We start from the raw sequence: 15,257 nt of genomic DNA on the forward strand, positions 1-15,257 counted from the left end.
ATCTCAATCTCCTGAACTCGTGATCTGCCTGCCTCGGCCTCCCAAAGTGCTGGGATTACAGGTGTTAGCCACATGCCCGGCCTGTAAAACTTTTCTTAAGTTAAAAAGTAACACCGGATTGCAAAAATAAAAAGAAAAAAAGGAGAGAAATATATAGAAGGAAATGTCTTTCATTATTAATGTTTTCTGCTGTTCCCTCTTCTACTCTTCCAGCTGTTCCGATCTGTAGTTTTATACCCTTCTAGAAAGACCCACCTGGGAAACAGATATGCAAATACCTGGGAAACAGAGACATGCAATTGGCATATATTTAGCAGAAATAAACACGCATATCATTTATATATGCTTTAATTGCATGGATATATATCTTCATATATATCATATCACATGCAGTATAATGCATACCCTTGCATTCATCAATGCATAGACTGATGTACATATATGATGTATTTCAAGAATATACATTTTATGTTTTCCTTTAAATTACTTTTCTCACTTGCATGTATTTTAATTTATATCGGTTTCTTTCACTTAATAACAAAACATAAATGTCTTTCTATGCCAATTTCCATGAAGCACTTTTTTTTCTTTTGAGATGGAGTCTCACTCTGGTGCCTAGGCTGGAGTGCAAAATATAATCTCAGCTCACTGCAACCCCTGTCTCTGGGGCTCAAGTGATTATCCTGCCTCAGCCTCCTGGGTAGCTGAGATCATAGGCATGTACCACTATGTCCAGCTTATTTTTTGTATATTTTGTAGAGATATGGTTTCACCATGTTGGCCAGGATGGTCTTGAACTCCTGACCTCAGATCATCCACCTGCCTCAGCCTCCCAAAGTGTTAAGATTACAGGCGTGAGCCACTGAACCTGGCTTGAAGCACATTTTTTATTGGCAAAAAAAGGTCATAGTTTAGATTTAATGAACTGTTCACCTACTTTTAAAATTTTTATATTTTACAACATTGCTGAAACTATTATCCAAATAGCATTTTATGTTATATCATTGTATGGCAAGTTGCATATTATTTTAAATATACTTGTTTAAATGTATGAGTATTTACAGATTACAAAAAACACAATTTCTTGGTCAACAGTGTGTGTATGTTTTAAATTATTATAAAAAAGCTAAATGGCTGTTTTAAAATGGTATCAGTTTTCACTTCAATAAACTTGGTTAAGAAGTGCCTGGTTTCCAAAACTTTTGCCAATTGCATTTTAAAAAATTGTTTGTTACTCAGAGGGGTGAAAATTGTATCACAACTTTTAAATTTTCATTTCTCTCATTAATAGGAGGCCTGTTAATCTTTTTAATAAATTTATTGGCTATTTGTGTTTACTTTCCTTGCATTGACTGTATATAACTTTTGGACATTTTTTTTCCTTTCTCATTTGTCTCTTTTGTATTAATTTTATGTGTCTATAAAGAGGCTTTATAATTTACTGAGTTATTAATGTAGTAAAATAATCTATTGAGAAAGTAACTTTTATGTTTCTTACCTGTAGGCACTCCTTAAAGAAATGACAGATATTTCCCCAAATCGCATTAGCCACCCTCAGGCATCTCCCTCCACCAGGCATGGTGCCAGGTTTTGCTCTTAGTGTCCGGGCTCTCCCTAATTCCATGCCTGGGAGGGTTTTGTGTGTTGCAGGCCCAGGGAGGAGAACATGCCAGGTGGCAGGCACCCCTCCAAACAGGTCTTTGATTTCCATGCCTGGGCCCACTGAGGCAATTAAGCTGGATTTGTCTGATGGGGCAGGGAATCAAAGGTTTGATGTTTTGAGAACTGAAGAGGTAAAAAGCTCAACTCGAGAAAGGAAAGGAAAATTCCCCCAGGACAGGGGTTACAGGCTCCTCAGCGGTAAGAACCTGATCTGGAGAGAAAACAGCCCTCTGGCACAGAAGACCTTATTGTTGCCAGGGAGTCTAGAGCCCTCGGCCCTGTGGCCTGGGAGCCTGTGATGTGCCTGGGACAGCAGGAGGAAGTCAGAATCTCCTGTCCTCGAATTGAACCATGCAGGCTTAAACCAGGAACTGGGCTGTAGCATTCATTCATCCTGGTGGGAGGCCCAGGGTTGGGCCCCATTGCCCAGGACAAGTTCAAGTGTGATAAAAATACCATGGAAGGGCTCATGGCTGACTCCTGGTAACGAGTCCACTGCCATCTTTGTTTTTAATTAAATACACGGAGAGGTGGCATTGGCACAACAGCAGAGCCTGGTGGAGAGGAAAATGGGCTCTGGAGCCAGGTGGCTGGGGTTGAGATCCCGTTCTTCTACTTCCTTGTGCAATCTTGACCAAGTGACTTCTGTCTGTCTCTCAGTTTCCTCATCTGTGCAGTGGGGATGACAATAGTGTTTGTCTCATGGACTACATGTAGTTAACTTTTGTAAAGCACATATCAAGTGCTCTATGGGTGTTTGCCATTAATAACGTTGTGATCCTCATTAAGACATACTACAACTATGTTGCACATTTTTAAACGTTGTTTATGGTGAATTCTGTCATCCAAAAGTGTGATGGTGGTAGTAGTTGTTTTGCTGAAGAATTTCTGTTATGTCTGTTTGTGCTGCTACAGATGGATGACTTAAACAACAGAAATTTATCTATCACAGTTCTGGAGGCTGGAAAGTCTACAATCAAGGTGCTGGCAGCTTGTCTGTCTGGTGCGGGCCCGGTCTCAGTCTCTGCTTTCAAGATGGTGCCTTGAATGCTGGGTCTTTCTGAGGGAACGAACACTGTGTGCTCACATGGCAGAAGTCAGAAGGGCGAAAGAGCTGAATGCTGCTTGGAGCCTGTATTATTCTGTTCTCATGCTGCTGATAAAGACATACCAGAGACTGGGTAATTTATAAAGAAAAAGAAGTTTAATGGATTCGCAGTTCCACGTGGCTGAGGAGGCCTCACAATCAAGAGACTTATTCACTATGATGAGAACAGTATGGGGGAAACCACCCAATGATTCAATTATCTCCCACCACACCAATCCCTCCCACTACCTGTGGGAATTATGGGAGCTACAATTTAAGATGAGATTTGGGTGGAGATACAGACAGACCATATCAGAGCCTTTTTGATAAAGGCCTTAATCCTATTCAGGAGTGCAGGAGCCCTCATGACCCAATCACCTCTTAATGGCCCTTTGTTAGTCCATTTTCATACTGCTATAAAGAAATACCTAAGGCTGGCTAATTTATAAGGAGAAAGAGATTTAATGAACTCACAGTTCCACATGGCTGGGGAGGCCTCAGGAAACTTACAGTCATGGGGGAAGGGGAAGGAGGAACAAAGCCATGTCTTACATGGTGACAGGCAAAAGAGCATGTGCGGGGCAACTGCCCTTTATAAAACCATGAGATCTCATGAGTCTTATTCACTATCACAAGAACAGCATGAGAAAAACTGCCCCCATGATTCAATTACCTCCTACAGGGCCCCTCCCATGACACATGGAGATTATGGGAGCTACAGTTCAAGATGAGATTTAGGTGGGGACATAGCTAAACCATAGTAGCTTCCACCTCTTAATAACATCACATTGGCCATTAAGTTTCAACACCTGATTTTTGAAGGGGGCATATTCAAACCATAATAGTATCTCTTTCATGGCTAATGGGTTTTGCATCTTTTTTAGAAAGACTCTCCCACCTCTGCTTTCTTGGGGAGCAGAGTCAGCCATGATTTTCTCTACTCTTCTTACTTGTCCCTTTGACATTTAGATTTCTCACACTACTTACCCCTGTAACCTCATGTCTTGACATTCCTGCCTTCAGGCACTATGTTCAGGCCGACAGGTTCCCTTCAGATTCTAGATTCCCAAGCCTTTTTCTGGGTTTGGCATTTCACAAGTCTTTTCTTCTGCCTCCAACTCCACCCTGCATTTCTGTTTCAAAGTCCTCTCTGAGCAACCCGTTAATAAAACCCCAATCTTCTCAGTTACAGAAGGGACTGATTTTCTTCCTAACAGTTCCTACAATTGTAACATTTTCATTACCTTGCCTATTGTCTAGGTCCCCACGTAGGAACCATTAATTCAGGAACCCTCTATGTTTCATCCTCCACCACACTCCCAAGTGCCTAGCAAGGCCTTGAGGCATAGACGTTCAATAAACATTTCTAAAAGGAATGAACAAATCCGTCAAAAATTATTTATTTGGGAATATATTTTGCAGAAAGCATTTGCTTGTTTTTCTTCAAATAGATAATAAAATATAATTTTATTCTTTGAATAAAGACAAGGTATCTTTCCTTCATTGATTCAAAATGCGCTCTTTTCTATGCATTTTATTCTCAGACGTATTTGGTACCAATTCTGAACTCCTCTTTCTCTTCTTGAATTTATTTCTCCATTCATTTCTTCTTGGGTTGATATGGCACGGTTTAAATTATTGTAGCTTGATAGCCATGTTGATGGGAGATGCAGTTCAAGATGAGATTTGGGTGGGGACATAGCCCCACCACATCATATGGCAGGGCAAGCTGTGCCTCCCATCATTCTTCATTTAAAATATTTTCTTTGCCCATTCATGTACATCTGCTTCTCTGAAGGAATGCAGCACTATCTTGTCAATTTCTATAAAAGATTCCATTGGGATTTTGATTGGAGGAGCATTGCTTTTGTTGCAAAATTGAAGAGACTCAACATCTCTATACCATCCAGTCCTCTCATCCATAGCATTGTATGTTTCTCCATTCATTCATGTCTTTGTTTTTAAAAAACAATTCAGACAACTCTAGCTTTCAACATATAAGACTTGGACATTTCACTTTAGTTTTAGTCCTAGATTTTTTGTATGTAGTTTTTGAAAGTGTGAATGGAAATTTTTCCATTTTATATTTTTTTACAATCTATAGTAATATAAAATTAAATAATTTCTCACCTTATACTTTTTGTGATATGGTGAATCTGTGACTGAGATAATAGTAAAAGTAATGATAAATCCTAATAGCAATGCATTCTTCAAATGCCTACTAAGTGTCATGTACTATGGTAGCACGGTAGAGATTTCATTTTATCATATAGCATTATATATAATAATACATTATATAATATGCATATATAATATATTACAGATTGAGCAATGCTAATCTGAAAATCTGAAATCTGAAATGCTCCAAAATCTGAAAAATGGTGTTCAGATAGAATGCAAATGGAAGCATTTTGAATTTCAGGTTTCTGGATTAAGGATGCTAAACCAGCACTGCAAGTATTCCAAAATCTCTGGAAACTCCGTAATCTGAAACACTGTGGTCTCAAGAATTTTGGATAGGGAATACTCAACCTATATTAGAGTTTATTTCATATATTATTTATAAATAGTATATTTATATATAGTATATTATGCATTAGATATGTTAGTATATCTTGTTCAGTCATAACAAAAATGCTCCCATAGTCACCTTGCTTGAGCTACCTAATGTAGGAAGCTAAGGCTCACAAAGCCAGTGTGGCTGGTGCCTACCACAGGTCTGTCTGATGCTGCCTACTCCCTTATCCCACTGTCTGTGCTTCCCAGGTGAGAAGCTCTATTAAAGGCAGATATTTTATTAGAACCTATATAATGACACTCATCTCTATTATGCTCCCTAATTTTCAGAAATTATCATCCAGTCCAATTTCATTGGCTGGGGCTTGCAGCTACTTGGTGGTGTCTACCATGAGATCCTGCAGGCTCTGCACACACGCTTCCATTAATGGGGAGCTCACTACCTCACATGCTGCCCACAGTCTTTGGAAGCCTCTGGCTGCCTGAACATTCCTTCTCGGGTTGATTAAATCCCATCTCCCTGTGATCTTCACTCCGTGCCGTGGGGTCCCATTGCTCCTGGAACATACTCCTCTTAGCTGGCACGTGTTCAATGGAATCTTTCTGTGGAGACTTTGAGCTGAATCAGGACAAAGGCTGTTTGTCTTCTCTTTTCCACTGAATCCCGGTGCCACGCTTCACGCCTGACATGGACAAAGTCCTCAATAAATATTTGGTGAATGAGTTGATAAATTGCCCGCGTTGACTTACTGAGAACAAGCTTGTTCCCACCTCCTCATGGCACTTTCTCCTAAGATGAGGGCTGAAGAATACCCTTCTAAGCACGTTTCTCTGGATGTGGTGCAGCTTACCACTGTGCCTATTAGAGTATGGTGTCCTGGGTCACTCCATGTCTCTATCTTTCATCTGAGCGGACCAAAGACAGAATCCTCCAACACTCACCTCCGACACATTGCATTCCATGACTCTCTGATGATCACAATATTTTTCAGCTTCCTTTACTACAATCTCTGGCCTCCATGTAGTATTTATTTTACTTTATTCCAAGTGATATAAATATCACTAGCCTTGAACCACTGGGGCTAAGGCCAGTGACCTTCCTTCCCAAATGCACAGATTCATCAGGAAAACTGTAGATGTCACAGGACAATACCTAATGGTCTGTTTCAGTTTTATGCATGCTTCAGAGATTTATGTTCGTCGGGAGAGCTGTCTGGCCATTTCTGCACTCAGATTTCTCCACTCAGCAGGACCATGATAGTCCTTAAAATAATAATAATAATGAGACGGGAGGCATTGCTGCTGCTGATTTTTGACTCCCTGTTCCCCATGGGATGTGAAGCTGGCTGGAGCTGGTTGGGTCAGGCAGCTGTGGAGGGGCTGGGCTCCCAGACACAGCAGAACAATGAGGGCCAGTGGAGGAGGCCTAGCCAGGGCTGAGAGGGACACTCAAGCCCCTGTCTTCATTTGGCTCCAAACCCCCAGGACAAAGCAAACATTGTGCAGAGGTCAGGCCGCTGTGGATGAAAGGGCCTGCCTTGTACAGTGGGAAAGAGCCCCCAGGGAGGGAATGTGTATGGGGGGATGGGAGTAGAGGGCAGAGGAGACGGAGTAACTAGAGAGGCAGCGCTGACACCATGAATGGAGGCGGGACACAGAGATCAGGGGACGGAGGAAAAAGGAGGAGGTCACAGCCCAGGCAGAGGGACAAAGAGGAGTGGCAGGGAGGAGAGGGAAGGAGGGGAAAAAAGGTGACAGATAAAAGGCAGAGAGAACACAGCCTGGGAAAGCCGGGGTGAAAAGAAGAGGAAGGAGCCCGAAGGACTTTGGAAGGGAGAGGAAAGGCGTTGCAGAAGGGGGACTGAGGGCGGGTGGCACTGCAGACACCCCATGGGGATGGTGTTGCCCTGGGCTGTTGCTGCTGCTGTCTTCCCAGGCCCGGTTCCTCACTGAGCCCATGCGGGATACGTGGAGGGGATGCAATCTGGGCCCCAGGGGAGCCGCCGGCAGGGTGGACCAGAAGCTGCCCTAGTCCTCCTGGCCCTCAAATGGCCTCGGGGATGGGTGTGGGAGGCCAGGAGCAGAGATCTGCTTGAAGTTGCAGGCTGGCTGGGTCTGAGAGGTTGACAGGCGTTGACTGAGCATACAGGGGAAGAGCTGCAGGTGCAGAGGGTCACCTCCCATGGCGCCCAGGAGGGTGGAACCAGCAGCGCCCCTGCCTTGTCCCTCAGGCCAAGCTGCACACGCACACCTGCACCTGCCCCTGCTCTGGGCCACCGAAACCTGGAGGGAAGGACCCCAGCCCCTTGTGCCCAGCAGGACCCGGCTTACTGCTTTTTACACGCGGCATCCTTAATGCCCTGTGGTTGGTATTCGCCCCTCCATTTAAAAAAAAAAAATGACAGAACAGGTGTGTTCAGTGGATCTAGGAGGCAAAGCATTAAGTGAACGCTCTAAGTGACCATTGATTACCTGATCGAGGCGGGATGTCCTGTTAAGACTTTGCGACTTCCTATCAGCTTCTCTGGATTTTTATGTTTCTTGAGACCTTGGCTGAGATATTTAGTCTCCACCAGCCAGTTTCACCACCTATAAATTGAGGGGAATATTCTCTGTAGTGCAGAGCCCTTCTGTGGATGACGTGAGATGGCTTGGGACGCCTTAGAGGCACTGTCTTCCTGTGGGAGCGGCTGTCTCTTATTTGCCTCTGCTCCCAGCCTCTCCTCGGGGCCTTTCTGTTTATTGTACATGAGTTTCCCAGGTAGTGCTTAATTTTTAATTACCAATAAAGCTTCTAATGGTATAACTGAGGGCATCGTGTCTAGGAAACGCTGTGGACTCCACTCCCAGATCTGTTATTTGTTATCGTGTGGTCCTGTACAGGACATGGCAGCTCTCTGGACTTCCTTCTTCATCTGTTTAAAATAGTGTTGCTGGCCAGGTGCAGAGGCTTATTCCTGAATTCCAGCATTTGAGAGGCAGAGGCCAGTGGATGGCTTGAGCCCAAGGGTTGCAGGCCAGCCTGGGCAACATGGCAAAAACTCTGTCTCTATGAAAATTACAAAAATTAGCTGGGCTTGGTGGCAAATGTTTGTGGTTCCAGCTATTCAGGAGGCTGAGATGGGAGACCACCTGAGCCCAGGGAGGTCGAGGCTGCAATGAGCCAAGATTGCACCACTGCACTCCAGCCTGGACAATGCAACGAGATACCCTGTCTCAAAACAAAAACAAAAGCAAAAATAAGTAATAGAATAGTGTTTCTAACACTGACTGCCTTAAAGTGTTGTTTTGAGATTGAATTCTTGACATGAATGTGATTGCATTTTTTCCACTGGAAATGGAGGAGTGACCGGGAGGTAGATCCGAACCCCAGGAGAGCTGACCCATAGTGAGTTCCTAGTTTTTTCTAAAAGAGTGAATGAATGACTCTGAGAGTGATGAACTACCCCTTCTAGAGTTTCTTGGGCAATAAGGTAGTGTCTCTCTCTCTTTCTCTCTCGCCTTTTCTCTTTCTTTCTCTCTGGGTCTGGTGTGTTTATAACATTTCCAGCATAGCATAGGAAGATTGACCAAGGTTAATGAGAGCAGCTCCCCACAGCTCAGATCTGGATATCACACACAGCTGACTGCTGAACAGCAGAAACCAGGGTCCTGCCAAATCCTCCATGGTGCTCTGGACCCAGAGCCAGAAATCTGCTCACCTCCAGCGTCTTAAGACACTGAAAAGAGAACCCACACAGCTTGGAAAACCAGCACATAAAACCAGGCTCTATGCTCACCACTCTCTCCACTTATTTAACCATGTCAGCTCTCAGGCAACTGGAAAACATGAAAAAGGCCTGGGGATGCCTCCTGGAATATGTTCTACGTTAGCTCACAGCTGGTAGCAGTTACAGCAAAATTAGAAAACATTGAAGCAAAATTGTCCTTTTTTTCAAGTTAAAACTCTTGGAATTCAAGGTTGTGAGCAGTTGGGGTAGGAGGGATTGAGAGAAAGTGGGGGAAACAGTGACCTCCAATCTTGTGACCTTCCAGTCATGCTGTGCTCCTGGCTGGGTGATTCCTACTCAATAATAGACATGCATTCTGAACTCCGACCACATCTTGGTCTTTCCCCAAGAGGAGAGTCAACAGAGAAGATACCTTGGGACCCCTGAAATTCACAGAGTTCTAATAAATAACCCAGATCAGTTTCACAGAGGGTGAAAATGTTTCACACCCCTTCATCCTTCTAATGTATGTATGTTTAAATTTTTAATTGAGAGAATTTCAGATTTATAAACAGTTGTGCAGAGTAATACAGAGAGATCTGGAGTAGACTTTACCCAGTTTCCCCCAATGGCAGGGTCTTGCAAAACCATCCCATGATATCACAACCAGATGATGGACCTTGATGCAGTCTGCCAGTCTTACTCACATTTCCCCAGTGTGACTTTGTAGTTATGCTTGTGTGCATTTCATCCAGCTGGTTCTTACATAATTTTCTTACATTCCATAGGTTTACATATGTACCACGTCAGTCAAGATACTAGAGTGCCATCACCACAAGGATCCTGCATGTTTTGACCTTTAATAACCATACCACACCCATCTGCCATCTGCTCCCATCTTCCCCATTACTACACCTGGGCAATCACTAATTGATTTTCCAAGTCTATAACTTTGGTACTTCAAGAATAGTATATAAATATAATCAGGCAGTATGTAATTTTTAGGTTTTTGGCTTTTTTCCACTTAACTCCTTTGAGATTCATCCACACCATTATCTGAAATAGTAGTTGATTTCTCCTTATTTCTGAGCAGTATTTCATGGAATGAATGTATGAGAGTTTGTCTAACCATTCACCTTTTGAAGGACTTCTGAATTGTTTCCAGTTTGGGGATATTGTGAATAAAACTGCTGTGAATATTCATGTCCAGGTTTTCTTGTGAACATACGTTTTCATTCCTACTTAATTTTGCACTGAAGTTTGAGGTTGTGCCTGGTGGGGAGGAATTAAAGCTGAGGACGGGGGTCAAGCACTGCAGTTGACCAGTTGAAGGGTCAAAGGAAAATTTGGAAAATGAGGCTAACCATTCTCACTTTAAAGTTGTTTGGTGAATGGAAGTAAAGCTTGCATATAAAATGTTCTATTTTAGACGCCTATAGAAATGTACATTAGTGCCTCGTGCAGTGGCTCACACCTACAATCCCAGCACACTGGGAGACTGAGGGGGGTGGATCTGTTGAACCCAGGAGTTGAAGACCAACATGGGCAACATGGCGAAATCCCATCTCTACAAAAAATACAAAATTTAGCCAGGTGAGATGGAGTACACCTATAGTCCAGACTGCTTGGGGGCTGAGGTGGGAGGACCACCTGAGTCTGGGGAGGTTAAGGCTGTAGTGAGCCCACTACATTCCAGCCTGGGTGACAGAGTGAGATCCTATCTCAAGGAATGTACATTAGCATTACTATTGCATTTCTCATGGTTTAACTTTTATTTAAGGTTCAGGGTTACATGTGCAGGCTTGTTTTATAGATAAAGTGTCGTCACAGGGGTTTGCTGTACAGACTACTTCATCACCAGGTATTAAGCCTAGTACCCAACAGTTATTTTTTCTGCTCTTTTCCCTCCTTCCACCTTCCATGCTTAATAAGTCCAGTGTAATTTTTTTAATCAGAGACAAAGAAGAGCTAATAAAATATATTATTACAAACCCCCTCGCCATACACATATTTAAGGGAACCAGTTGGAAAGGTCCAAATAAGCTAAGGTAGTTTTGTCCGTGACAGATGACAGTGTACATGGATGGAACTGATTTTGGAAAGCAGTATATGGGTTTTGTATTAGTCTGTTCTCACATTGCTGTAGAGAAATACCTAAGACTCGGTAATTTACAAAGAAAAGAGGTTTAATTGGCTCACAGTTCTGCAGGCTGTATAAGAAGCATGGTGCTGGCATCTGCCTGGCTTCTGAAGAGACCTCAGGAAACTTATAATCATGGTGGAAGGTGAAGGAGGGTGATGTCTCTTGCATGGCTGGAGCACTGAGAGAGAGGTGGGAGTTCCACATGCTTTTAAACAACCAGATCTCAGGAGGACCCATTCCCTATTGTGAGGACAGGGCCAAGGGGAAATCCACCCCCATGATCCAGTCACCTCCCACCAGGCTCCACCTCTGACACTGGGGATTACATGTCAACATGAAATTTGGGCAGGGACCACATCTAGAGTATGTAAGGCTTCGTTGAAGAACAGGCAGGCTTCAGAGATTCTGACCAGTTAACAGCTGTACGACAAGGGCACATGGTGGACCCCTCTGAGGCTCCATTTCTTTACCTGTAAAATAGGCATCATTCTGCCCACCTGGAGTACTGTTGTGCTGATTAAATGAGGTAATATTGGTAAACCCTCAGCATGGTGGTACATGACACAGTCAGGTCTTAACAAGTAGCTTTAGGGTATGTATCAAGAGCCACATATATATATGTGTGTGTGTGTGTGTGTGTGTGTGTGTGTGTGTGTGTGGTAAATATTTTTTATAAATATATATATAGTAAATATATATATATATGGAAAATATATGTATATTTACCTGTGACAACTATTAGGCTGAAAATCTGCCCTCAGTAAATTATTCAAAATTAAGAGAAAGTTTCATTTCCTAAAACAATTTAAATGTCCATTCATATACTGTATTATGCTATTAATGTGGATGAGTAAAAGTGAAATACAGACAAAATATGTTGAAATGCTGGGTATTTCTCAGCACTCTGTTTTAGGCGAGAAAAGCAGGATCCTCATTTATCTACAGCATGATATTAGCTGTGTTCAAAAACAGTGTTCAAAGGAGGAGAGAAAAATATTTTAAAGACCTGTCGATGATAATATCTAGATGCCAGAATATTTATTCTTATATCTACAATCTCCTGGTTTTACCTATTTTCTACAACAGTGAGTGTTAATTTTGCACTCAGAAGAAAAACCTACTAAATTATCCTACAGCAACATCTATTTTGTTGGAGGCACGAAATTGTTCCGGGGGGGTGGTAGGAAGTGCGTGGCTGTCTGAGGAAGTAAGCAGACCGGTTTGGAACACCAGCTGCTGCCTGGGATGGACATCAGCCGCTGCTGGAATGCTTGAAGGCACGCAGAGCATGAAGCGGGGGCCAGTTAGGAAGACACACACCTTTTACTCAGTGCAGACCCAGGGACAGGATCCTTGATCTCCGCTGGCTTCTATCACCTCCCCAAATGATGGTGATAACAATCCCTGCTTCAAAGGTTACATTTAAGAATAGGCATAAAGAAATTAATACAGATCCAGTACATAAGCATTGCAAACATGGGATTTATCATGGGCCAACAAAAGAAAATGGAGTGAATTATCTCGTAATTAGACTTACACATGCAGGACTGAGAATTGAGAGGAGGTGGCAGAGAAAGTCCAGGTACTGCCAGGTGCCCTGATGACAACAGGACAAGAAAATTCTAAAAAGAGGAGACAAGAGTCACATGCTTGTGGCTGCTCTTCTCCATTCCTGCCCTCCTCCCCGGAGCCAGGGCTTTGTCCCCTCATTTGTGGTTCAGGGAATGTTTGTTGTGGCCTGCTGTGGCCTCTTGATCTGTGGTCGCAGTGCATCCTCCAGTCCTCACCTGGGGAGTCTGGGGTCAGGTAGGCTGAGGGAGGCCCTCTGCACTGCTTCATAGCTATGTGGCCTGGAGCAAGCTGCTTCTGTATTCTTTCCCCAGTTCTGAGGATTAACAACATAAGCAACTTAAAAGTTTTGTTGTGGGGATGAAATACATTTAATCCAAGGAGAGTGCTTAGCACAGGATGCATCACATGGTAAAGGCCGGACACACATGATCTGCGTGTGATCGTTTGTAATAAACCATACTGAGTCAGTTATATGTTATTGATCTCTGAGTCCGCTGAAGTCTTAGGATGTGATGGTACTTGATTCATCATTTATGGAACATCTCCCATGTGCTAATTGCTGTTCTGGGCACAGATATACAGTAATGACACAAGAAGCAAAATCTCTGCCTCATGGCCTCATGTTCTCAATAGTTGCTTGAACAAACACAGGCTACCATGTCATTTGGTGATGAATTCCAAGAAGAACAGTGGGAATTGGAGAGGAGGGCTCTCTGGAACCCTGATGGATGATGTTACATAGGATTTCCATGCCATATTACCTTTCTAAACCCTAGACATCCTGAATTCTAAACATGGATCTCCTTGCCGCATTAGACTATGTGGCTTCAGAAGCTTCTCTTAGAGCAAGCCACATGCACAATCTGAATGCTCATGCCCGTGGCTTTCCATTGTCCTATTTTGACTGCAATCCTGAGATAGAAGTAGGAGTTGCAAATGGGACACTTAAAAGCCCTCAAACTCAAACAGAGCAGCTTTCGTTATTTAGTGTGGACAAAAGGAATCAGGGTCAGTATTAAATGTAATTACCATGCATGTGGCTAATAAATGGCATTTTTATCCTGCGTGCACTTGTGGGGGTGAGAGGGCCCCGCTGCGGCCCCTCAGGTCACCTAATCTTCCCTTTGCTTCTATCCTCGGAGTCTGAGCAGATGGAGGCCAGGGCTCTCAAATTACCTTTCTTCCTTTCTCACTCTGAGTACATTCTGCAACTGCTGTGGCTTTCTCCTTCTGTTCCGTTCCCATGTCCTCCCCCTCCTCATTCCTTCCTTGTCTCTTCTCCTCTCTTCACCCTAGCCCCTGGCTTTGCTGTACAGGGACATCTTAAAGGTTCTCTTGTGCAGTCTTGGATTCTTGTGATTTTTTTCTTTCTGACCTCAAGATGTGTGCCTGACTTAGTTGCCCCAGGCTGCAACTCTGGGGGAGGATAGAATTTTTCAAAATCCTATTGCATCACACATAGCCACAGAACCTTTGAATGTTGATCAAATACTTTGAACAGGCTTCTCTTTGGTCCTCAGAGCAGTGCCTGATTTGGACACATTGTAGAGAATACGCAGATTGCTGAATCTTTCTGTGGTCCTGTGTCATTGGTTATGGGGAAGGTCATAATGACCACTCTGCATGACCCCACTGATCAAGTGGCAGACATCCTCTGAAAACTCAGTGAGGGTGGGAACTATCTGCCCACCAGGGGCTCCAGCACAGGGTGGGTACGTGGTAGTCGCAGATGCTCAGCAAGTGTTGAGTGTGTGGCTGGCATACATGATGTGGTCAAGGAGGGGATAGAACACAGAGTCTTGGGCTGCTCAGAGATGTTACTGTCCATGCCCCTTTGATGGCATCGAAAACCAAGTATCGGACTAGCAATTTGAACACCTGACTCAGGTTGGTCTCTGCTCTGCCACATGGGAAGGTTTTCTCCTAGGATATGACCTTGCATCTAAGTAATAAATGAACACATGAAATGGGTGATCTCCAAAGCCCTTTCTACACCATAACTCTGAGATATCACATTGTATGATGAAGTTATTTGTGCCCTTGCATGAGCTGATGGGTAACGGAGGGCCTCAGCCTCACACTTCACTACTGCCGGAGGCAGGAATTCTTTTGTATTTTGTTTTCCAGTGAGGGTGGATTTGGTTTTCATCTGGGTATGCTGAAAGGAGTCACAGTGGGTCCTGCTTCCAGTGTGTGTCTCAGGATCTCCTCACTGGCCCCCGTGACCCAGGGAGGTTCCTTCTCCTGGCCACCATGTCAACTCCCTTGAGTGCTTCCCTGGTTTCCCAGTCTGCCTTTACTCACAGTGCCCTCCAGACCTTCTCCTCATGGCCCCCAAAGATGCTCTCTATCATCCACATTCTGTCACATCTCCCACTGCCTTCAACCTCCAGTACCTTCCCAATGCAAGTTCAAGACACTCCAAGCTCCTTTCTTGGCCCAAGGTGCTCTACCGGGTCTGGCGCCAGCTCCTCTCCTAACTTCTTCCTCCATCTCTAGCTACACTGACCTACCTGCAATACTAACAGCTCTTTGAGCTGATTGGCCTTTTTAGCTGAAACTGTCT

The sequence above is a fragment of the Cebus imitator genome, unplaced genomic scaffold (assembly GCF_001604975.1).
Source record: "Cebus imitator isolate Cc_AM_T3 unplaced genomic scaffold, Cebus_imitator-1.0 Scaffold52, whole genome shotgun sequence".
Lineage (NCBI taxonomy): Eukaryota > Metazoa > Chordata > Mammalia > Primates > Cebidae > Cebus > Cebus imitator.